Below are 26,150 nucleotides of genomic sequence, written 5' to 3' on the forward strand. Positions count from 1 at the left end.
GGCACTCAAGGATGAATTTGAGTGAGTGGAAATGAAGGAGGGAACTGAGCCTGGAGAAAAGGTGGAGGCTCAAGGCAGAGGTTGTTTGGGCCAAGGAGACATGGTGGGAGCAAGCTCTTCCCTGGAGCCTGCTGTTGGGCTCCAGTAGGTGTTGCTTTGCATGCCTCCCAGGAGTATCTTGAGAGAAGACCTGATGAAAGTCACCCTTGTCAGGGAACCTTCCCAGGTGTCTGCAGGAGACTTGAGGAGCAAGCTGCAGCCAGGAGCTACTGGGCCAGGAGAGATGGGCAGGTTGGCCAGGGTGGGCATCTACAGCCCACAGCCCTGCACGCCCCCCCCCCCATACTGACTTTACAATGCTCCTGCTGTTCCTCACCCCAGGATTTTAGCCATAACCCACCCCCAGGACTCCCTTTCCCAGCTCAACCCCAGCCTACCTACAGCCCTAGGGTCACACCATAGGCTCTGGGAAGAAGAACCACCAAGGAGAGAAGAGGAAGAGTCTCTGCCTTTGCAGAAGTGATAGGTCCCAGACCTCTTCCAGTGCTTCCAGGCAACCTCTGCAAGCTGGAAATCAGCAGACTAGGTCATGGTGAAGAAGCCAGGGCATAGGGGTACTATAGGAGGCTGATTGCTGTGTCCCTTTAAGGGGACACAACTGGGAGATTGGAATCCAAGTATCAGGGTCCAAGGCCACATGATCCCTTCAGTGATGGTGAAGCTTATGATAGGGTTTACATTAACAAAGTGCTTTCATATCCATTACCCCTTGATGCCCTCACCAACCCCTCTGTGGGGAAGAATAGACAGCAGTCACCACATAGACGAATATGAGAGAAGTTAAATGATGTGCAAAACTAATTATCCTCCTGTTAAAATAAATTAATTAAAACAAAAAATGTGTCCACAGTTGGACCTGGAGTCCCACCTCCCAATCCAGGTGCTATTGGCTCAGTGCAGCCCACAGGCACCTGCTGGGCCACACCTTTGGAATCTGGGTAGTATCTGGGTTCTGCTCTTCTTCCAGGAGCTTCCCTGAGGTTTCTGTTTCCCAAGGGACGGGCCCTGCCACTGCCTCTTCTGAGCCGGTGGTCCTGGGCCCTCAGGGCTGGAGAGATGGGGCTAACACCAGGGACACACGTTGCTGAATGGCCTTTCAAAACGTGCCTTTCAAAGCTCCATTTCCATCCCTACTCCCGCCTCCCCCTTTGGCTCCACTTGATGCTGAGACCCACCCAAACATATGAGGGCTTGAGACCCAAGTTTCAGGCTCCCCTCTCAAGAACTAGCATCAGACACTCAGTGTCCATACATAATATGATTGTCTGCATTTCACTAACAGAGCTCTGTGGTTTTTCTTTCTTTTCACGCATTTTTAAGGTGGATAAAAAGATTTTCTGTTTTCATTTTTTGAAGAACATAAGGATTCTGAAGTGAGATTCACCTGGATATTTTGCCATTGTTCCTCTGCTCAAAAATGCACACATTGTCAGAACAGCGGCAGAACAGTGCCTTCTGTCAGGTGGGTCTCTGTTTCCCAAGTCCAGGGCCCCACTCCAAGACGCTCAAGACCTCAGCACTGTCCTCAGATCAGTCCTCGTCCAAGATACCTTTTCATGGCTGGTGAAGCAGTGCTCGCACGCCTGTGCTGTATTTGAGATTGAACTCAGTATCCAGTCCTCGGGCCCTGGTCACTGTGTTTGGGACATACCCTGGAGCCCTCAAACAGATGTGGACAACTGATACCTGAGATCTTTGGAGAGAAATGGTCACTCTGCCCAGCCTGGTTGTCCCCTGAGGGTGACATTTTATTCTTTCATGAGAATAGATGTCCTATTCTTTCCCTTCTCAGGGATCTCTCTAGATGATTCAGAAAAGTAGAAATAATAATAGAAAAGAAATGAGGATCTCATACTTGTGGATCTCTGCCAAGGTTTCCTTCCCTTCCTGATGCTTCCACATTTCCTAGGAGGAGGAAAGGATGGGTTATTCTCGAGGTAGGGAAGAACCAGGAAAATGAACTCTAGTCCACACAGAAAGGCGAGAATGGTATCAATCGCCCAGGAAATGGAACTGGAGTTCAGCCAAATATCAAAAGTGCTTCTCAGATAAAAGAGAGGATTCTCCATTGCCTGCATCAGACTGCTGCCCTTAGGCAACTGCAAACAGCATATGTACTTGGGAACTAAAGTACTAGACCAACATCTTAGAGCTGTGGTCTGGTCACATTTGACTCCTGAGGGTGAGGAGGGAGTAGTAGAAGAGGAGGCTGAAACATGGCCCCTCCTCAGCCATTCAGCCCTGCAGTTCCATTCATCTCCCTTCTCTGACCTCCCATCCTGCCCTCTCATCCTGTTGCTGCTGCTGCTACTGCTTCTAAGTCACTTTAGTCATGTCCAACTCTGTGCGACCCCATAGGTGGCAGCCCATCAGGCTCCCCCATCCCTGGGATTCTCCAGGCAAGAACACTGGAGTGGGTTGCCATTTCCTTCTCCAATGCATGAAAGTGAAAAGTGAAAGTGAAGTCGCTCAGTCATGTCCAACTCTTCAGCCTATCAGGCTCCTCTGTCCATAGGATTTTCCAGGCAAGAGTACTGGAGTGGGGTGCCATCGCCTTCTGCACTCATCCTGTTAGGCAGAGACATTAGTCAAGTTTCAGTTCATTCCACCTGGAACTCACAATTCTTGCACTTACTATGGTTTATATCAGCAGGATACAGATTAAAACCAGCAAAAGAATATAGATCAGAGCTAGCCAAAAAAAAAAAAAAAAGATACAGGGAGCCATATGCAATCTTCCAGTTGTCTGGCCTAGTGGGGCTCTACAGACAGTGCTTAGTTCTCTCAGCAAACAGTGTGACAGCATGTGCAGAGTAGTGTCAACCATCATCAAGCCTTGAATGTCCAGGGTTTTTATTGGGGGGTGGAAACAGTGGCTGACTTATTTTTTGGGGCTCCAAAATCACTGCAGATCGTGATTGCAGCCATGAAATTAAAAGATGCTTACACCTTGGAAGGAAAGTTATGACCAACCTAGACAGCATATTCAAAAGCAGAGACATTACTTTGTCAACAAAGGTCCATCTAGTCAAGGCTATGGTTTTTCCAGTGGTTTTTCCACATGTATGGATGTGAAAGTTGGACTGTGAAGAAAGCTGAGCGCCAAAGAATTGATGCTTTTGAACTGTGGTGTTGGAGAAGACTCTTGAGAGTCCCTTGGACTTCAAGAAGATCCAACCAGTCCATTCTGAAGGAGATCAGCCCTGGGTGTTCATTGGAAGGACTGATGCTAACGCTGAAACTCCAATACTTTGGCCATCTCATGCGAAGAGTTGACTCACTGGAAAAGACCCTGATGCTGGGAGGGATTGGAGGCAGGAGGAGAAGGGGACAGCAGAGGATGAGATGGCTGGATGGCATCACCAACTCGATGGATGTTAGTTTGAGTGAACTCCAGGAGTTGGTGATGGACAGGGAGGCCTGGCGTGCTGCGATTCTTGGGGTCACAAAGAGTCGGACATGACTAAGTGACTGAACTGAACTAAACTGAGGTCACATAGGGATGAAGAGCCCATATACTTGACCTTAGTTACTTAGTCATTAGTACTCCTCCCTGAGATCAGACTGATACAGCCTTGCCAGGCCTCCATGTCAACTTAAAACAAGTGTACCCTGTAAGTCACATCATTTCCATAAACTATTTGGCAAGACCAAGGTCTCATTTACACAAATATGATCTTATCAAGCAGGCTATTCCCAGGACTCAAAAGTTATCTTCAAGGATCGAAAGGTCAATGGTCACTCTGGAATGTGAAGGGCTTGAGGGACCTCAAGCTCATTGACTTAACACTTTGCTGCAACTTATGAAAGATGCTGGCAACTTATGAAAAATTTACCCTGAAGGCTTAACTATTTCAATTTGCTTTATATTTTGTGGCCTTGTAAATTTCAAATCATTTTTAATCTAATTTTTAATTCCCTGTATTTGAATATAGTAAAGATTAACTGATTTTTTTTAATTTAGTATCATAAGAGTAAAAATACATACGATTAACCAAAGTTAGAACTCCAGATTTTTAAAAGTATTGATGAAGCTCAAGCAGTTATATTAAAGTAATCAGGAATTCTCTTGAGTTCTAGGTGGAATGAATCGACACTTGACTAATGTCTCTATATAACAGATGATAAGGTAGAATGATTGAAAGAGGAGAGTGAAAAAGTTGGCTTAAAGCTCAACATTCAGAAACTTAAGACCATGGCATCTGGTCTCATCACTTCATGGTAAATAGATAGGGAAACCATGGAAACAATGTCAGACTTTATTTTGGGGGGCTCCAAAATCACTGCAGATGGTGATTGCAGCCATGATATTAAAAGACACTTACTCCTTGGAAGGAAAGTTATGACCAACCTAGATAGCATATTTAAAAACAGAGACATTACTTTGCCAACAAAAGTCTGTCTAGTCAAGGCTATGGTTTTTCCAGTAGTCATGTATGGATGTGAGAGTTGGAGTGTGAAGAAAGCTGAGTGCTGAAGAATTGATGCTTTTGAAATGTGGTGTTGGAGAAGACTCTTGAGAGTCCCTTGGACTGCAAGGAGATGCAACCAGTCCATTCTGAAGGAGATCAGCCCTGGCATTTCTTTGGAAGGAATGGTTCTAAAGCTGAAACTCCAGTATTTTGGCCATGTCATACGAAGAGTTGACTCATTGGAAAAGACTCTGATGCTGGGAGGGATTGGGGGCAGGAGGAGAAGGGGACGACAGAGGATGAGATGGCTGGTGGAATCACTGATTCGATGGACGTGAGTTTGAGTAAACTCCAGGGGTTGGTGACGGACAGGGAGGTCTGCCGTGCTGCAATTCATGGGGTCGCAAAGAGTCGGACATGACTGAGCAACTGAACTCAACTGAACTGAACTGAAGGTCAGATGGGAAGGCTCAGAGGAAGGGAGATGCATGAAGCTGAGGAGTTGGATGGTTAAGGAGGGGCTATAGTCCAGCCTCCTCCTCTGCTACTCCCTCTTACCCCCAAGAGCCCTTTGTGACCAGACCACAGCTCTATGAGGTGGGCCGAATACTTTAGTCCCCAAGTCCACATCCTGTGCTCAGTTGCCTGAGGGCAGCAGTATGATTCAGATGATGGAGAATCTGCTCTTTTCTCTGAAAAGCACTTTTGATATTTGGCTGAACTCCAGTTTCACTGCCTGGGTAGTCATTACCCGAATCACCTTTCTGTGAGGACTGGGGCTCTTTTTCCTGATCATTCCCTACCTCAAGAATAAGTCATCCTTTCCACCTCCTAATGAGAGGGTAACAAGTAGGAAGGCCAGGAGTCTCCAAACGGAAGAAATAGCCTGCAAGTGTCAGACATTTTTATCTCTCTTAAGCAGCAAGAGGAAACAAACTAGCGATAAATTTTTCCTTCTCTATACAAATTTAAAAGGAGGTTTCTCTTAAAACACTGTGTTGCCATAATGACATTTGGTTTCACCTGAAGTTAGCTATTCTCAAACCTTGAGATAACCAATGCATTTCCCTTATGGAAATGTTTGTCTTAAGCTATGCTAATGTACTGTACATTTACCCTAAACTCTGTCTTCAAGTCAGTTCCACCTCTTGGCTCAGAACCTACTTGACAAACCAGCATTTTATACTCAGATATTGTTCCCCTAATCTATGTAAATGAAACTATTTGTATGGTAATCTGTCTTTCTACAAGATTCAAGTTAATCATTTTATGGCCCAGGATGAACCATTTGGTGCCAAGATTATCCCAAAATGCATCTTATGGGTGAGGGGCCTGGTGCCATTCTGAGTTTTAAGACATTCCTTTCTTTCATTAACAGACTGCTGGTGACTATATAACATCCAGCTGAAGACTAGCAGGGGGCACTCTTTCTGCCCCCTTCTGATGCCTATGTCAGAAGCTTTCTCTATCTCCTTTATACTTTAATAAAACTTTATTACACAAAGCTCTGAGCGATCAAGCCTCATCTCTGGCCCCGGATTGAATTCTTCTCCTCCTGAGGCCAAGAACCCCAGCCAGGTTTTCATTCAGCAACAACCTTTCACTAAGAAACATGGAAACATCAGGAATGTAAGGAACTCTTGGCCCAGAGTCACAGGCACATATTTCTCTGTTCTTTTGTATTATTATTTTTACTGTTCTGAGTCAACTAATAAGACCCTTGAGATAGAAAAGAACAGGACATCTATACTCAAGGAAGAATAGATGAATATCTCTCTAGGGACAAATCAGGCTGAGGAGGGATACAGTGAACACTAGGATTTCTATTTAAAGATCTCAACCCATGTATCCAGGTCGGTAGATGGCTCCAAGGCAAGTCCCAAACACAGTGACCAGAGGCCAATGACTGGATCCTGAGTTGAATCTCAGCCAGAGGACAGACTCCTGAGCATCAGTTCAGCAGCCGTGAACAGTGTCTCAGACAGGACTGATCTTCTGGCAGTGCTGAAGCCCTAAGAGCCTCAGAGCAGGGGTTGGAGGGCTGGGGGCCTGGTATCAAAAAGCAGAGACCTACCTTATGGAGCTCAGATGCACCCATAGATCTGAGTATATGTGTGTTTCTTGAGCAGAGGAACAGTGATGAAAGAAGTCCAGAGTGAATCTCACATTGAAAATATTTCATTATGTTCTTCAAAGAAGGAAAACAAAATATTTTATCCCTTTTAAAAATGAGTGAAAGGAAAGAAAAATCACAGAACTCTGTTAGTGAAATGTAGAAAGTCATATTATGTATGGACACTAGTGTCTGATGCTTGTCTCGAGAGGGAAGACTGAGATTTGGGTCTTTAGTCCTCATTTTCTCTCTCTCAGCATCCAACAAAAAGAAGGGGAAGAAGCAGGAGCATCAGGAGAAATGTAACTTTGAAATTTGAAAGTGAGCTCTGACATCCATCCATGAGTGGCCCAAGTGTTAGTCCCCACCTCTCTGGCCATGAGAACCCAGTTCCACAGACTCTGAGGGGGTCTGTGGCATGACTTCTCCCTTGTGAAATGAACTCCAAGAGAGGCTTCTGGGAATGAGACCAGAATCCAGATTCTTCCCAGATTCCATGTGTAGAATGAAGCTATCCAAAATGGCATGTGGGCTGCATTGGACCAATAGGGCCTGGATTGGGAGGTGAGCCCCCCAGTACACGTAGGACACATGGTTTTACTTTGCTCAGATTCAACTGCAAAGTGATGCCTGCCCATTCTCTCCACAGGCAGGTTGTGAGGGCAGCAAGGGGTAATGGATATGGAAACACTTTGTAAATGATAAACGTTTTCAGAGCTTCACCATCACTGTCAGGGGTCATGTGGCCTTGGACACTCATGCTTGGGCTCCAATCTCTCAATGGTGTCCCCTTAAAGAGACAGTGCACTCAACTTCCTGTAAGACCCCTAGGCTCCCATGTTCACCATCATGACCCATCTGCTGATTTCCAGCTTGAAGAGATTGCCTGGAAACACTGGAAGTGGTTCCAGACCTGACTTCACTTATGGAAAGGTAGAGAATCTTCCCCTTCTTTTCTAGGTGGTTCTTCCTTCTAGAGCCTTTGGTGTGACCCCAGGGATACTGGCAGCCTGGGGCTGAGCTGAGAGGAGTCTTCCCTGGGGCGGGTTAAGGCCAACGTCCTGAGGTGAGCAAAACCAGGAGCACTGTGAAGTCAGCACTGGAACCGTGCAGGCTGTGGGGTGCAGGTGCCCACCCCAGCCTGGCCCACCCAGCCTTCCAGGCCTGGCAGCTCCTGGCTACAGCTTGTTCCTCATGTCCCCTGAAGACACCTGGGGAGGTTCCCTGACAAGGGTGGCTATCATCAGGTCTAATGTCAAGATTCACCTGGTGAGGTTTGCAAATCAGCACCTGCTAGAGCCCATCAACCATGCAGGGAAGAGGCAGCTCCCACCATCTATCCAGCTCCTCTGACCAAGCAGCCCCTACCTTGGGCTTCTACCATTTCTCCAGGTTCAATGACCTCAGTTTCCATTCCCTCATGCTCATCCCTGAGTACCTCTCCAACACCAGAGCCTTTTTTCCCCCTGGAAAGCCTTTCAACCTGGCCACTTATACTTTCCCCTTCCCCACCAAGCCCCCCTTATGTGAGAGCCTGCCCTCCACATCCGACACCCTCCTTTGCCCCACCTCCATCAGGCTCCAAGGTGAGTCTCAGTCAGGGTGACTCCACGGCACTCACACTGGGCACCATGTGACACAGGTCATCTCCACACTCCCCTTGGAGACAAGCCATCACGGCCTTGTCCATTCAAGCAATTCTGTATCAACCTGGCCTGGTGGCAGGAGACAACAAAACCATGGACTTCTCCACCTTGACACACTTAGAGTTCCAGCAAGAACTCCTTCCCCTCTATCCACCTGAGGCCTCATTTTGGGAGACCCCACAAGCAGGCAGGTAGCCTCTCTTTTGTCAGTGTGGATGTCGAGAAGATGCTGGAGATACTAATCACCAATAGAGTAGAACTGAAGATTTGGAAGAATAAAGAAAAAGAGGACGAGGCAGGCTACCAGGTAACTTCACTTGGAAAGAGGATCAAGTCACTCGGTGACAAGCAGGATACCTTGGGTCACCAAAACTTATGGAGCATAAAAAGCAAACGAGAACAGATACATGGTCCCAAGAAGCCCTGATATCCTGACACTTTGAGGGATCATCTACAGAAGACATGCAGCCAGCTCCTTTGGGGTCTCCTCTTTCTGCACAGTGAGAGCCTGGTGGCCACTGTCACAGTACCTGGGCCCCCTCTTGAGTTATGCCCTGTTTTATTCAGTGAACATTCTAAGGCCGAACTATTCCAAATTCAAGATAAATTAACTTCACAACTGTCATTGTTCCAGCCCTTGACTTACCTGTAGCCCAGGTTAAACCTCAAAACAAGATTCCATCCATGCCCCAGGTGCAACCGTCATCTCTAGGTCACCTCTAGGATCACATGGAGACTCACACCCGCCTCCAACTCTTGGCTCCAACCATGCCTCACTTTGAGCCACCACATCGGGCTCACTTGGAGACCCAGGCTCGACCCCAAGCCTTGACTCCAGTCATGCAGTAGTTTCAACCACCACCTCAGACTCATACGGAGACCCAATACTGACCCCAAATTTGGACTACAGCCATGGCCCAGTTTCAACCAGAACCTTGGGCTTGCATAGAGATACAGGTCCAACCCTTACCCTGGTCTGAAACCTTGCTTCAATGTCAATCACCACTTGAAGCTTCCATAGAATCCCAGGCCAAATCCCTACTCTTTTCTACAACCATGCCCCAGTTTCAACCACCACCTTGGGCTCACATGAATATGCACGTACGACCTGTACACTTGAAAACAACCATGGCCCAATATCAACCACAACCACCTCGGCCTCTCATACGGACCCCAGCCATCTCCTACCCTTGACTCTAACCATGTCCCCATGTCAACCACTAGCATCTCAGGCTCACATGGAGACCCAGGCCCAACCCCAACATTTGACTCCAACCTTACCTCACTGTCAGCCACCTCCTTAGGCTCACATGGAGATTCAGGCCCAACCCAAACCCTTTACTCTGAATGTGTCAAGCATGACCTCAGGCATAGTTAGAGAACACTGTCCATCAATCACCCTCTCTCCAAGTCTGACCATCTTCTCAATACCAGATTGGGTCCTATGAAACATCTTCCCTACAGTCCCAAATGAGGCACATCTTTCATCTCAAATGCAATTGAAAACCTGGAATGTCACTTTTGGAAAAAGTGGCTGAACTTCCCCCTCTTTAGTTAAGAAATCTCAGCAAGTCTTTATCCAGGTCACTCTCAACCTTTCCCAGGAAAATAGGTATTGCCAGGCACACAGCTCTGCCTCCATCCTTCCTAGGGAAAGGATCAGACCTGATATTTTGGAGGTACTGTGACATCAGTTTTCTTAAAGGTTGGTGCACCAAGAGACTGGCCTGCCCTGCAGAATGCAAGCATCTGAGAAACTGATGCAGCCTCAGGATCAATCCACAAGGCCTTGTCAGGTGCAGGGAGGGGCCATCAAGGCCCTCCACAGGTTAGGCAAAATCAGCTGGGACACAGAGAAGATGAGGTCCGAGTGCCCAGCACAAATCCCGCCAGGGAGAGAGGGACACTATGATGTAGGGCAGAGTATGAGGAGGATCCTCAAAGATCTGTACCTGATCTCAGCCAACCCTCCAGTGAACAATCCAAGAGTGAAACCTGAGTAAGAGAGTTGAGAGTAGGCAGGAAGCATCCAGAAGTCTCAGGAGTCTTTATAAGGAGGAAGGCACAGGAGATCCACGAGAGTGAGATCCCTGTTGAATGTCTATATTTCAAGATTTGCTGACAACCTTCTTTTAGACACTCTGAGAGAGATGCATGCTCCCACGGAGATAGAAAATCCACACTGCTTTCAGGATGGGGAAGCCTCCATGAACACCTCCCTTGAGTCTATTGTGGTCAGTCCTGATATGCAACAGAAGCTGGAAACACATGTAGTAAAGTTGAGGGTGAGACACAGGTGGGACCTACGCTTCAAGGTCCTCAAACTCATAGTTAGCTTGAAGGTGAAAAAGGCTCAAGGGTCCACCTTGAAGGCCACCTGTGAATCTGGGGACCCCTCAATAGCCCTATTAACCAAAGGGTTGGGAAAAGCTCCTTAGCCCCATGAAAGAAAGAAAGTAGTAATGAGAGGGGCCAATCCCTCCCTGGAGAGGCTGCTCCCCACTCCTTCACAGGTGAGTGAGGAAGCCCAGGGGCTCTGGGAGGACCCACAGCTGGTGACATTCGTAAGCCCTCAGAGATCCCTCTGAATGCACAGGAAAGCAAACCAACTTCTCATGCCGCAGCATACAGTTTAGGGATCAGAATTTGGCACAGTGCTGTCATGGGGGCTGACAAAGGCAACTTGGAGCCCAGCTGTAGTTCAGCAATGGCCAGCAATGAACCACAGTAGGAAGTTGGGGGACGAGCCTCCCCAGAATCTTACTCTATCATGACATTAGTGGACCTTGATGAATGTTCCACATCTTCCAGGGAATAAGAGTCTGTGGAAGGAGACCCTGCTGGAAAAGGTACTTTGGAACCTAGTGTGTGGGTCAAATCCCTACTCATTAATATGAATTTGAAGAGTCCACGATCTCCAAGGTCCAGTAGAAACCCTTCACTGAATACAAAGTCTCTTGCCTCAAGTTCAGAACATCTAAAATTTGAAGCACATTTTCATAAGCTTGAGTTTCAAGGTTCACAGACCAGCAGAATCAGAATTGAATCTGGGCCACCAGGCTGCTCCTTCAAGACAGTACCATGGATACACTTCTTGAAGACTGTCACTCAGATATGTTCCTTGCTGCAAACATCTTGGCTTCTCAGGAATCTCTGTCTTGTTCCCAAACCTTGTCCAGAGAAGACACATCCACGTCCAATTCTCAGATGCTCTATGATGTTACATCGTGTGGAGGGAGCAGCCAGGGGCAGCAGCTGGCCCTGAGATGGAAGCCCAAATATAAGAGCCAGAAGTGTGTCCCCACTGAAGGGTGAGAGACATATAGAAGTCCCAAAGTAGGGCAGCAACAAAAAAGATTGGCAGAATGAATGGCTACCAGGTCAGAGGGATTAGTCGCTCTGGCCAGAAAAAGGAATCAGCAGAGTCCCTAAGAAGCAAGTTTCGACATTTAATGCTGAAGAAGGGACAGGTTCTTTCAGAAAGCTGTTTCAAAAAAAAGGATTGATCTCCTTCTGCAGTGGATTTCCCCCAGTAAATGCAAAGGACTAGAAGAGCCACAGCAAAAAGGCAAACCTGAAACAGCCACAGCCCAGAGCCAAGAGGCAGTCAAAAACACATCGACCATGGACAGCAGGGCTATTGAGCTCCAACTCTCATGACAGCTGTTGGACAGATCCTAAAGGAGAAGATGGTGCTTCACTATGGACCTCATGCCTTGGAGTTAAATTGGTACAAAACAGAACTCTGGGACCCATTGGGTCCCCATTACTGCAACCAAAGTTTTCTCTCCACCCAAGAACACACAAGAGTGAGAAGAGATATAGCCTGTGATTACCCAGTTACCCCCATGGGCCATAGCTCTCCAAAAGATAATAAGTGGGCCAGTTCCAGGGATAGCAAGTAGGCCTCCCACCCAGGGAGCCAGGTCCCCTTCCAGGCAGAGCCTGCCAGCATGGCTCGAGTAACAAGTGTCCCAGGCTGTCCCCTCCACTCTCCAAGGCATTGTCTTCTTCAGAAATATGCCTCTTTTGTTCAATCAGAACATGTTTTTCACAGTATCCCTGGTAGCAAAACTTCTCCAAGGAAAAAATGCTTATCTTGCAGAGACCCTTTTTTCCCCCTCATATCAGTGCATACTGTGTGTGCTAATAGCTTCCTGTTACCACACTTTTTCTTTTTTTTGGTTCCTGAAATGTTTTTTCTTATGAGATCTGGTGGCCTCTGTCTGTGCCCTGCTGGGGGAAAGGCAATGGATAATGGTCCACTCTTTCCAGGTGCCTGCTTTGGCTTCCAGGTGGGATGAGGCCATGGAGGGAGGTCGACCCCAGAGTGGAGACTTACCTTCACCCCAATTCCTTCGCTGCAACTTCTGTTTCCATCATCTCAGCATTACAGAAACAATCAATAGCATTTAAAACATATCAAGGTGAACTAAATCTAAAGATCTCCCCCTTTTCAGGATTTGGCTCTGTCTTCTGCTCTCTCTCTACCTGGAAATTGTGGGGCTGTAGGGGAATGGTATTCAGAGGATGAAATACCCCTCAGGCTCAGAAAGTGTCAGAGACAAACTCACATGTCAGAATAAGGAGGGACATTTGCAGGGAGTGCTGGCCCCTTGAGGTAGGAGAAACCTTGTCCTCATGTCATGGTGGGATAGATGAAACTGCCCTGGAAGCCCCTCCTCTTCCAGAAGGAGCTGGAATGAGATGCACCAGGCCTGTCACCCTACCTCTGTGTTTCTCGTGCTCTTGAGCAGAGGCAAGGTTGAGGACCACACACTCCCAGTCTGAGACTGGGTGGTGGCGATCATGAAGGCCCCCAAGGGCCATTCCATCCCTGTCCTAGAGGAGAGGACAGCCCTGCTCAGAGCACCCACCTCCCCTGGGTAAATGAGCCGGGTTCTTGGCTGTGTGTGGCATCACGTCATGGTCTGAGGGCAGGACGCTGTGCCCCTAGGGTGGGATGCAGGGAAGGAGGCAGGGGGCAGAGGTGTCCATAGACGGTGCAGTGACCAAAAGCCCGTGGTGTCCAACCACCATCTACAGGCCAGAGGAAAGAAGTTAGGGGCCCGGTGGCTCCTGGTGGCCCCACCTCAAACAGGCCTCCCCTCTACGCTGCTCCCAGAGCTCAGACAGAGGGAGAACTCCTAGAGCTCCTCCACAGAGGGCCAGGCTGCCAGAGGCAATGGAGCCTCCAAGAAGGGAAGCTGCACTTCTCCACAATGTAAATAATCAGATTTCACAGGACGGGGAGCCCAGGACAGACTCGTGGTATGTGATTTCTATCTGCACGTGTGGCCCAAGGAGGCTCCCAAGGGACAGGTGAGGGGCTCAACAGGCCCAGGGATGTGCAGGGGTCATAGCAAGTCTCACCTGCTCTCAGCCTCACTCAACCCAGAACCTGGAGAGGGAAGAGACCAGCAGACAGGATGTGTCACCGAGCAGGAAGTCACCTGTGGAGGAAAAGGGTGCTGTCAGCTTTCCTCCCAGGGCCCACCCACACAGGAAAGTAGGGAGACAAGAGCAATCCCCTAGAACAACTGGGGGCTCTATGTCACAGTCACTCCCATGGTGGAGAGACCTGCTCCTGGAGGGGGTCCCTGATCCAGGAGCCAGCGGGAATGGCCCTGCCTCCATGCCTGTCAGGACCCCCACATGTGGGACCAGGCCTGGGGCTGTGGGGACAGAGGACAAGGGCCTGCTTGTGTTGTGTTTTCTCCCTGGAGACTAGTCCTGCCTCTGCACCGCATCCTCCATGGTCAGCATGGCGGCTCAGCCAGGATCTGAGGGAAGGGGTTGCATCCTAGGCATCGAGTGCCCCCCAGAGTTCAGGAGAGGGGAGCACAGAGAATGGATCCTGAGCCCACCTCATGCCAGGTCCTCTCAGAGGCGCCAAGAGGTGAGTGCTGAGTCGGGGGAGCTGGAACTAAGGTGCCTGTCTGGAGCAACGACACAGAAGGGACACTGAGAGAACAGCAAGGAACCAGATGTGGAGAGGCCCTTGCCCTTCTCCTGCCGTGAGGTACAGAAAGGACAGCAATGGAGGGTCCCCCTCAAAGAGTGGGTCAGACCCACACTGACCCCAGATAGGGATCAATCATATACCCGCACTGATCCAGCACAGGGCCCCCAGAAACCCCACACAGAGACCTAGACAGATCCACACTGATCCCAGAGAGTGACCCTTGACAGACCCACAGTGTCCCCAAACAGAAACCTCCCACACACCCACACTGACCTTGCACAGGGCCCTCCCAGAGACCCACACTCACTCCAGAGAGGGACCTCCCACTGACCCACACTGACTCTGCATAGGGATCTCCCACAGACCCACAGCGACCCTGCACAGGAACCCTTGCACAGACCCACACTGAGCCCATACAGAGACCTCTGACAGACCCACACTAACCCCATACAGGGACTCCACTAACCTTATTCGGGAATCTCCCACAAATCCACACTGACCCCACACAAAGCCCTCTGACAGACACACATTTACCCACCCTAATGACACACAGGACCCCCTCACAAACCCACATGGAGCAATCTCACCCAGAGTTCTTTCAGATCATCATACAGAGACCCCCACATAGACCTCACAGACGTTCTTTAGAATCAGAGTGTACATCTGATATCACTTAACAAAGCATGTGCACTGCTGTTTGGAATGTAAATTGGTACAACCAATATTAAAATAGTATGGACATTCTTCAAAAAAATAAAATTAGAATACCATGTGATCCAGGAATACCACTTCTGGTCATACAGCAAAAATTTTAAAAGACTGCAATAATTTCAGGTTATCTTTTCTGACCACAGTAGGATGAAACAAGAAATCCCATAAGAGTAAGAAAATAGGAAAATTGACAAATATGTGGAAAGTAAACAGTACATTCTTTTCCCCCATTCTGGTTTTATTGAGGTAAATTGACATTGACCACTGCATAATTTTAAGACATATAGTGTGATTATTTGGCTTACATACATCATGAAATGATTACCACAAGAGAGTTAGTGAACATCATCTCATACGGATAAAAAAAAAAAAAAAAAAGAAGTGTTTCTGTTGTGATGAAAACTCTTAGGATTTATTTTCTTAACTATCATATATAAAACACACCAATTTCAATTATATTTATAATACTGTATGACACTTTTTAAAAAAAATATTGAGTCAAAGACAAAAACCAAGGGAAAATTAGAAAGTACATTGAGACAAACTAAAATGGAACACAACACCAAGACTTATAGGATGAAACAAAAGCAATACTACAGGAGATGTTCCTAGTGGTAAATACATACATTAAAAGGTAAGAAAAACTTCAAACAATTTAATTTTAGGCTTCAAGGAACTATAGAAAATTAAAACACTAATCTCACATTTAGCAGAAGGAATTAGAGAATAGAAAAATAATAGAAATTTTAAAAAGTGGTGTTTTTTTTAATCATAAATTTGACCAACTGTTAGCCAGATTAACTAAAATAAAAGAGTGAAGACAAATCAATGAAGTCAGAAATGAAAGAGGAGGCAATACAAATGATGTCTCAGAAATAAAAGAATCATTAGAGTCTATTATAAACAATTATGTCAACAAAGTAGATAACCTAGAAGAAACAGATAAATTCCTATAAACATACAACCTATCAACACTGAACCAAGACAAAACAGAAAGCTTGAACAGACCAATAACAAAGGAGATTGAATCAATCATATAAAAATATAGAAAATCCAGGACCATATGGCTTCACTGGTGAATCTTACCAAGAATTTAAATAATTAATACCAATCCTTTTCAATCTCAACCAAATAAACTGGAGAGAAGGGAACACTTTCAAATTAAGTTTACAAGGCCAACATTACCTTGATACCAAAAGCAGATGAAGACATTACAAGAAGATTATAGGTCAATATCTGGAATGAGCACAGACTCAACAATCCCCCACAAAATATTAGCAAAGCTAATTCAAGAATAAATTAGAAGGGTCATACCCCATGATTAAGTGTGATTTATTCATGGGATGCAAGGATGGTTCAAAATACACAAATCAATCAACATAATACCCTACATTAACAAAATGAAGGGGAACACATGTAATACCTGTGGCGGATTCATTTTGATATTTGGCAAAACTAATACAATTTGTAAAGTTTAAAAATAAAATAAAAATTAAAAAAAAAGAGAAAAAAAGAAAAACTCATATGGTCATGTCAATAGACGTGGAAAATGATCTGACAAAATTCAATATTCTTTCATGATAAAAACTCTCAGTTAATTAGGTATAGAAGGATTATACCTCAACACAAGAAAGGCATATATGAAAAAACCATAGCAAACATATTACTCAACAGTGAAAAACTGAAAGCTTTCACTCTAACATCAGAAAGAAGGCAAAAATGCCCACACCCACCACTTTTATTCAACATAGCACTGAAAGTCCTAGCCAGAGGACTTAGGCAAGATGAAGAAATTAAAAGCATTAAAATCAGAAAGGAAGAAGTAACATTACCTTCGTTTGCAGATGACATGATCATATATGTAGAAAATCCTAAAGTTTCCAAAACAATAGTGACAACAGCAACAGAAACCATTAGAACTCATCAATGAATTTAGCAAAGTTGCAGGATATAAAATCAGCATATAGAAGTCATTATATAAAAGCAATGAACAACCCCAAAAAAAAGATATTAAGAAAGAAACACTATTCTTAGTCAATATAAAGAATAAAAGGCTGTGCCGTGCTGTGTTGTGCTTAGTTGCTCAGTCATGTCAGACTCTTTGTGACCCCATGGACTATAGCCTGGCAGGCTCCTCTGTCCATAGGGATACTCCAGGCAAGAATGCTGTAGATACACTATACTATCTCTCCAGAACACAAACTCCTCACCTCTCTACCAACATATAAATAGAAAGACACTATACATGTATATATATCTTCAATGAATATACAAATATATTACCTATTACCTACTACAACACACATGTATAAACACCTTAGCAGTCTCCAAAGAAATACACTTGGATACTCCTAACACTCCACACATTATGAATACTTTCATAATTCATGCATCTGATGATAGACACATACAAACCAGTACACACAAGTAAGACACATAGAAATATCTCCAGGAAACCATTTATGAATTAACTTCCATATACCAAATGATCCCTGGCTAGTAGGAGCTGGCTCATACATCTGCATATACTAACAAATGAGCGTATCACATATTTCTAATACACTTAAATGAAATTTACTAAATCCCCTGTGTAAACCTGGAACCTCACCTTCTCATCAGATACACACATACTTACTTCTCAAACTATATAAGCCTAGGAGGCCCCTACTGAAAAACAGAAATCCATAGCACTAGCAAATAGTTCTCCAAATGGCCGTGCTTCTTGAATACACACATAAATTCACTATACACACAACTCTCCATAAGCCCCAAATATAACCACAATTACCCATTACACTACAAATATGCAAACATATAATTATATATACTCTTTGTTTCAAACACACTACCCACACTACCTGTATATGCTTACCCACATTCCCAAATTCTCACATAGAATTATTTTTTCCATCTTGCAGAATATAGAATCATCTAAACACTACTATAAACAACCTCTACCAGCCCTATAAAATAGCCACAGACTTTCCCCCTATATAGCAAAATATACATAGCTTCTGGAAATCCACACACACAGAAACCACAGACCCATACAACAAGCACTAGACACAAATGATACCCTCAGTACACAAATGATCATTCGACATTCCTCAAATACATAAAATAGACTGTACACCCAAACTAATACACAACAGTACTTTTCCTAACATTGCCCTTGCACATATGAAAAATCTACCATTCAACACATACAAATCCCCAAATTCATGGGTGAAAAAAGCACATGAAAAATAGTTCTCAAATACCAAACTACAAACACCTAATCACTAACTCCTTGATGCCTGTGTTACAATCTCAACACCCTCCAAATACAACACCCAACCTCACACCCTGTCACAAAAATAGAGGCATGAACTCAAACACAAATAGCCACAGACAAAACCAACCCACACATTGGACTATCTATCATACCAACCAATGAAATACGTACAAACCCCATCAAAGCTTGCCAGTCAATCATGATTTGATATCAGACTACAAATCAATGTCTTTTACTACATTTGGCAAAGTTCCTCTCATCAGGTACAAGAGTACAGTTTGAACATACGTGTTGACTGATGTTTTCACCGGAAAAAGGAAGTCACCTGTGAAACTATGAGAATGTACTTTAGATCTTCACTCACTTTCACTGATTTTCCAATGACTTGTGCTACCTCTTTTTCACGTTCCTTCTTTTCATATTCAAAAGGAGACTCTTTAGGGGAGTCTCCCTACACCGACAAGGGCACAAGTAACCCCCAGGGTGAAAGGGAACACCTGAGCGTTGAAGAATGTGTGTCTCCCTTACCTCAAATACCTCAAAGTTCCTGTAATTGATTCTAGAGGCTGCCATGACGGCCCGCCTCCGCCCAAGCCAGGATAGCTGTTGGGGCTCCGCCCTCTTATTGCAGCGAGAGCTCCTGTCTTCCTGAGGGGACAACCTGAACAGACGCTGGGAGCAGCTGTTGGATAACGGCCATCAGCCTGCCCACAGTGGGCGTGCACATGCGTGCAGACACGCGGCACACAGGCAACTGTCCCATAAGGTTGCTGCGGGAGAGGAGAGAAGTGGAGGGTCTGGGCACGCTGGGGAGGTTCTCTATCCATGGATTCTCACCGGGAATCTTCGTAGCATTATTTTCTTAAAACTAGCTCTTGTGAGATGCATACTGGTGACTTTTACATTGCACACGTGAAATCCATGCATTTAGGTACAAGAGTTTTGGAGAACTCCACCCTAAGCACAATATCCTTAACTTGGAAAAGTGTTTTCATGCCTTTTCATGCACTTGGACTGCAGTTCCTTGGTTCTTATTTATGTCTGTCAAAAAACAGTAGGTTCTTTTCCCTACTAGGCCAAAAGTTTTCACTAAAGAACAATCTTAACAAAGAATTTCAGACCTGGGAACACTTTGAGATACTGTCTGCTGACTCCATTCCTAGACTATCCAAATGCATTCAGTTTACTAGAATATTTTTTCTTACTGTATTTATTTACTACATGGAGGTGCTTCAATAAATGTTGATTCTCAGATGTTTCCTTGCAGGTTTTTGTTACCAATAACTTTGATCAGGACTTGAAAATGTGGGTCAGTTTCAGTTGAGTAGCATGGGAATAATTTTATGCTCCCTGTCATTTTTATTTGAGAATTTTAGCTGTCAAACCTAAAAAAAACAAATAGTAGCAGAATCAACTTATTGACTTGGATTGGTAATACTTTTGAAAGAAGATTCAAGCATCATATTCTCTTAGTGATCAGTTGTAAGATAAGTAACATTTTTACTTCACAGGATATCTCTTAAAACCCCTGGTATTTAACAATACTGAGAGCCTCCTAGCACACAGATTGAAAACTCTACAAGACATAAGCATGGGATCCCACTGTACTTCTAATGTTCCATGCTTCAGTAGAATATGATCGGTCATCTGAAGTCTGTGATCCATACCCAGAGATTTTTTTTTTTTTCCTCAGCAAACTTTACCTGCCCCCACCTTTCTGCATGAATAGTCGGAGATCATGGTAAAATGATTTCTAGTTACTCCCTTCTGTTGCCTGTCTCCCCAAATTACTTTTGGACTGATTTAATTATATCTGCCTCTGTGGTCTAAGATTTTCACAGAGTACAAAATGATTGTAGACATGAGGTGGGTTAATTTTTTTCACAATTCCATTTGTATGTCAGTGGCCCTGGGAAGGGCTCATTCAAACTCTACTCAGAGGCATGAATGAGACTCTTTTAACAACTGATTGACAGGACAAGGGGAAGAATCAGCAAGAAAGCCTGCCTTTCTGGAGTGCCAGGGTACAATATTTTACATCCCCATTCCTCTAGTTTGAAGTTACTGGTTAAAAATAATATCATATTTTCCCATGAGAAAAGCTCAAATAGTGAGAAATGTCTCCAAGTTGTTAATTTCTTCAACCCTTAATTTTTTTTTTAATTAAGTTTACTGTGATTTTCTTTAAATTGATCTCACCTCATCTTCTCAACTAAGGTCAAGGGAGAGGGCACAGAGTAGTTAACCAGAGAATAAAAAATAAAAGTTACATGCATATAAGAAGATATTTTTGTACTGAAGAGTACTAGAGGCCTGGGAAATATCTAGATGGACACATCATTCCCTTCAAGTGACTGGTAAAACTCTGAAACTATCCAATATATATATCATTGAAATCTTTCAGATTTAAAGTTGGGAAAAACGTTAGAAATTGTGAGAATATTAGGCAGGAGTTAAGGACAAATTTCCTACACAGTTGTAACAAAGAAGAGGAAAGAAACCTGAGCTCTGGATTCCCAATTCTCTTTCTTTTTCAATATGATTTAAATACAAAATTTTAAATTTTGAAACTTTTATAAGAAAAGGAGGGGAAAATCTTTGGGTCCTAGGGCTTGGTGAAGAGTTTTTACACATGAGAGCAAAAACATTACTCATAAAAAAAGAGAAATTTGGATTTTACTAAAATTCGGTATTTTCCTACATGAAAAACTCTGTTAAGGACGAGAAGAAGCTATAAGTTTGGAGAAATTATTTGCAAGTCACACATCTGAGAAAAGTTTTTTGTCTAGAGTGTATAAAAAACGATTAAAACTCAGTAAAAAGAGGAACAATTCAATTAGAAAATGGGGAAAGATATGAAGAGACATTTCACCAAAGAGGACATGTGTTTGGCAAGTAAATCATGAATAGATGTTCAAAACTCCTGGTCATTAAAGAAACTCAAATTAGGAACACAATGAGAATAATCACATGTTGATTTAGAACAGCTAAAATGAAAATTAACTTGTTAGTTGAGTATGCCATGAGATTGGATTTCTCATAGTGTTACTAAAGGAACTGTAAAATCATAAAGTCACTCTGGAAAGCAGCTTGTCTGTTTCTTAAAAAAAAAAAAAAAAAAACTAAATATATACTTACCATGTAGTCCAGCAATTGCATTTCTGGCTATTTACTCCAGGAAAATGAACACAGGGTAACAGGCATCTGGGTACAGTCTGCAGGAGTACAAAGAACAATGATATTCAAGTTCTGTAAGAAAGATCAAGATTTGAATTCCTGTTCCCACTAATTTTTACCTATGTCATGTATGAAAAACTACTTAACCCTGCTAGGCTTCCGTTTATCTTGAAAAAGCAGGTAGACCAAGATAATGCTGAACACTGAGTCAGTTTCAGGCAATGGGAACTGGCTGGGCTGGAGTTGACATTTGGTCCATCTGTTACGAGGAAGAGGTATGTGTTGGGATTCCCCGGTTAGAGGTCTAAGGACAACCAGGAGGGACAGAGAACCACCTAACTCCAGAAATGAGGTGTATGATGGCCAGGCCCCAGGGCACAGACAGCCTGGGGCTGCTGGGGTTGGGAGGAAAATAAGAACTTAGGAGCAGTGGAGTGGCTACTAGTGCAGCTGAACTGCCTGAGCTCCCCTGATCTTCTGGAGAATGTGTGTGGACCTCATGGTGTGGTAGTAGCTCACTGACTCCAGGGCCCTGCGCAGTCTTGCCTGAGGATCCATAACTGAGTTCACCACCAAGAGAGGGAATGCTAGTCTTCCCCCTTCCAGAGACTGCTGGGCTCTTAAGGGCTGATGCTGGTGGTGGACACACGGCTAAGCATGGTGGTACCTCAGTGGTAGAACTCCAGCCAGAGGCAGGGACTGAGGAAATGTGTGGATGCTGGGAAGACACTTTCTTGAGGCCTTCCAAGCTCATCTAGGGGAGAGAGTTCCTGTGCAAGTTCCTGGCTCCAGCAAGTGGTACCCGTGTGAGAGTCCATGTGAGTCCATTTGTGCTCATCTGCCAGTGAGAATCCAGGACATGTGGGCAATGCCAGGATTGGAAAGAATTTGGCCTGAATCTTTTGAATAGCATCTAGTCCATATTGGATATGTGCTAAAGGGGAACTTTACCAGATTATCAGGGATTCTGAAGGCTGGGGCAAGTGCATTGTGAGGCTTCCCGGGATCCTACTGGCTACAGAAAGACTCTCTGACAGGCAGACTAGCAGGAAGGATGATGAGAGAATTGCTTCAAGGCTTATAGGCAGGGTCACTGAGTCCTGAGCCAGCTAAGCAGAAAGGAGACACTAGGCTTCTACTGCTGAAGGTGTGTGGATACCTTGGGAGGCTGACCTGGGCCCCTGGCCAGAAGGGAGCTGTCATGTGGGGTTGAGGGCCAGGAAGGTTCCTGTTGTCTAAGCCACATTGCTTGTAATATTTGTTATGGCAGCTGGAGCTAACTGATGTACTTCCTCCGAAGTCTGTGCACTTCCACAGCAGGAGTGGTGCATGCAAGTGGAGACGCCCTTCTCTCTCCCCCGCTGGACTCCAGTGTCCTCACCCCTGCCACCCTCCCCAACCCCCCGCTCTAATGCTCCTGCCAGTTGCTGTTCCCTTGTCCGGGGAGTCAGATGACAAACCTCAAGTGAAGGGTGAGTACTGAGGATCAGGAGGAGCAATAGGGCCCAAAGACAGGGTCAGGATGAGTCTTTTATTTGTTTGTATTTGGTTTTTCAAGCTTGGTTTGTGGGGGTCACAGCTGGTGGACAAGAAAGCCAAGACGGGACCACTGAGAGCTGATGAGGCTGAGGGAGGGGAGGGAGGAAGGTTCTAGCGAGGAGGCTATTGTGGAAACTGGGTCTGTGGAGGAGATCAGGCATGGGCTCAGGGAGGGATGTGAGCCTCTGGATCTCATCAATCCAGTTGGTGACGTTGATGAAGATGCTAGGGTAGATGGGGTGTTGGCTGCAAAGCCCCAGCTGGCCAGCCCCTTCAAAACCCAAAACTAGTGAAGTCACAGACCAGGCCCCCCCCCCCCCAGAATCACTCTAGGAAAGAAATGGGAGTTCAGATGGGTTACTGAGCCAGGTCTGAGAAGACCAGGTAGCAAAGTGGGGCTTATGAGCCTCTGCCCTCCAGCCTCACTTGGGTGGACCACTGTGAAATTCCAGATAGCAGCAACCCACTCAGACCAGCTTGATTAAGTCATGCAGGTAAGCACTGGAATCATGCCTCAGGAAGTTCCTGATTGACCTTCAGAATAATCACAAATGTAAATCCATCAATATGGAGGCTGTGCCCAGGAAGGGCATGGTGGTCCAGGAGAAAGCACTCTCCAAGGCCAAGAAGGGGCAGCTTCAGGATTTGAACCCAAGAGAGCTGGTCTGTGTGTGGAAACTGGCCAGCTGAAGCTGCTGAAGACCCGGCTTTTGCAAACTCTGAGCTGAAGCAGCACATCCCCACCTGAGTCATCCTCCTTTTTCATTCATTTAGTCTGGGCTTTAGTTTTCTCTCAACTTATTGGCTGAGTTTCTTCAGAAATTGCTCATACCCAGGCCTGGTGGAGGCAGCCTGTATTGCTCAGGGAGCAGCTGAGGATCTCTTGAAAGCCTCTGAGAGTTATTGGAGTCCTGAAATGCTGTCAGGACAGGACCATCTGGGTGGAAACTCCCTCACTTTATTAGCCAAATGGAAGGTTTCATCATTGGAGGTATGTAGAGGAGCATGGGCCATGGCTGTGCTTGGTCCTCTTCAAGCACCAGTCCAAAACACACATACAGCATTCAGAGCAGCTTATGCCCTTGAGCACAGGGGTGAAATGACAAAGTTCCTTTCTCATGAAGCTTTTGCAAAGAATCTAACTAGACTGCCATTGTCAGACTTGACATGTGGAAGCAAACCATGGAAGGGACAGGACAGGAAGGGAAGGACGTTTCATAGGGTGGAAGCATGCAGCTTTCACGAGCTGAGATTCCAAATAGGACAACCCAACTTTCTGATGCTGGAGCAGAGGGAGCAGTGAGTGCAGACGAAGAGAGGAAGGATGGCCAGGTGGGTGGGAGGAAGAGCAATGACAAGTGGGAAGCAAGGCGGGTAGACGGGAATCAGGTTCCCAGGGCCTTTATGGTGGGGGTTGGAATTGATGCCCATGGAGAACTGTTAGGTCAAGTCTAGCACCTGGATTGCTCTGGTGCTGTGTGGAGAATTAATTGGTTTGGAGGCAGCTACAGGAGAGAAATGAGAGATTATGGGTGGGGAGGGGTCAGGGCGGTAAGAAACAGTCAAATTTGGGACAATATGTTGAAAGAGGCAACAGGACCAGTCAAAGTTGAGCCTATTTCACCAAACAAGGAAGAAGCACAGAGGGGGAGGAGCAGGCTGAGCACAGAGCCCTGGGGTCTCCAGCATTTAGATGTGGGAAGGGAGGGGACCAGTGCAGAGTGGAGTGGCTGGCTGGTCCTGGTGCCCAGGAAATGGCAGTGAGACTTGCTCAAGTGCTGAATGAGAGAAGGACTCAGGTCCAAGGGTAGCTCTGGCAAGACAGGCTCTTGGAGACACTGGCCATGTGGCTCTGGTGGCACTGGGGACACTCATGTCCAGAGTGGGTTAGATTCAGGGCTGTTATGAGGAGTCTTTGGGGAAAAGGAGGCAGAGAAACTGGGCAGTAGCAGGAGGGAGATTGCCCTGAACATTCACACAGGAGCCATGAAAGGGCTCACGGAAGACATGGAGCAAGGGAGACTCTGGGTACCCAGAGCTCCAGGAGGGACTGACTAGGATGGGCCAGGAGGCTCAAGAGAGATAGAAGATGCTTTCTTGGGGTGAGAAGAAGTGGGCTGGGAAGATGAACGGGGTCTAGTCTGAGTGCTTTGATATTCTCAGTGAAACAGGAAGGAAGCTCTCCAGCTGAAAGGGAGGGGTGGGGAAGTGGCAACTTGAAGGAAAGAGAAGGGTACATGGTGTGGCTGGCCAAAAATCACCCCCAAAAATGGCCATTCTCATCATCAGAACTGTGGTTAAGTTACCTTACATGGCAAAAGGGACTCTGCAGCTGTGATGGAGCAGAGGATCAGGGAATAGGAAGATTATCCTGGATTATCTGGTTGGACCCAACATAATCACAAAGGTCCTCATGGGGAAAGAGGGAGGTAGGGGGTCAGAGTCTGAGGAGGAGATGTGAAGACAGGAGCAGAAGGAGGAGTGATGTGCTTTGGAGACAGAGGAAGGGGCCATGAGCCAAGGAATGCTGGGGACCTCTAAAAAGACATAGAGATGGCTAACAAACACATGAAAAGATGCTCAACATCACTCATTATGCAAATCAAAACCACAATGAGGTAGGTACCATTTCACGCCAGTAAGAATGGCTATGATCCAAAAGTCTATAAGCAATAAATGCTGGGGAAGGTGTGGAGAAAAGGGAACCCTCTTACATTGCTGGTGGGAATGCAAACTAGTAGAGCCACTATGGAGAACAGTGTGGAGATTCCTTAAAAAACTGGAAATAGAACTGCCGTATTACCCAGAAATCCCACTGCTGGGCATACACACCAAGGAAACCAGAAGGGAAAGAGACACGTGTAGCCTAATGTTCATCACAGCACTGTTTATAATAGCCAGGACATGGAAGCAACCTAGATGTCCATCAGCAGATGAATGGATAAGAAAGCGGTGGTACATATACACAATGGAGTATTAATCAGCCATTAAAAAGAATACATTTAAATCAGTTCTAATGAGGTGGATGAAACCGGAGCCTATTATACAGAGTGAAGTAAGCCAGAAAGAAAAACACCAGTATACTAACACATATATATGGAATTTAGAAAGATGGTAATGATAACCCTGAATGTGAGACAGCAAAAGAGACACAGATGTATAGAACGGTCTGTTGGACTCTGTGGGAGAGGGAGAAGGTGGGATGATCTGGAAGAATGGCATTTAAACATGTATAATATCATATATGAAACGA

At 45.5% G+C, this 26,150-nt stretch overlaps 1 long non-coding RNA gene across 1 annotated transcript; it reads right to left on the bottom strand.

Annotated features, from left to right (window-relative positions):
• Positions 1 to 438: 438 nt before the first annotated feature.
• Positions 439 to 21,545, bottom strand: LOC139184870 (uncharacterized). The gene is made up of 3 exons (XR_011568362.1): positions 21,320 to 21,545; positions 18,710 to 19,566; positions 439 to 13,684 (listed from the first exon to the last, which is right to left on the bottom strand). It is a non-coding gene; the product is annotated as an uncharacterized lncRNA (long non-coding RNA).
• Between the last annotated feature and the right edge of the window lie 4,605 nt (positions 21,546 to 26,150).

The sequence above is a fragment of the Bos indicus genome, chromosome 9 (assembly GCF_029378745.1).
Source record: "Bos indicus isolate NIAB-ARS_2022 breed Sahiwal x Tharparkar chromosome 9, NIAB-ARS_B.indTharparkar_mat_pri_1.0, whole genome shotgun sequence".
In the NCBI taxonomy this organism is placed as follows: domain Eukaryota; kingdom Metazoa; phylum Chordata; class Mammalia; order Artiodactyla; family Bovidae; genus Bos; species Bos indicus.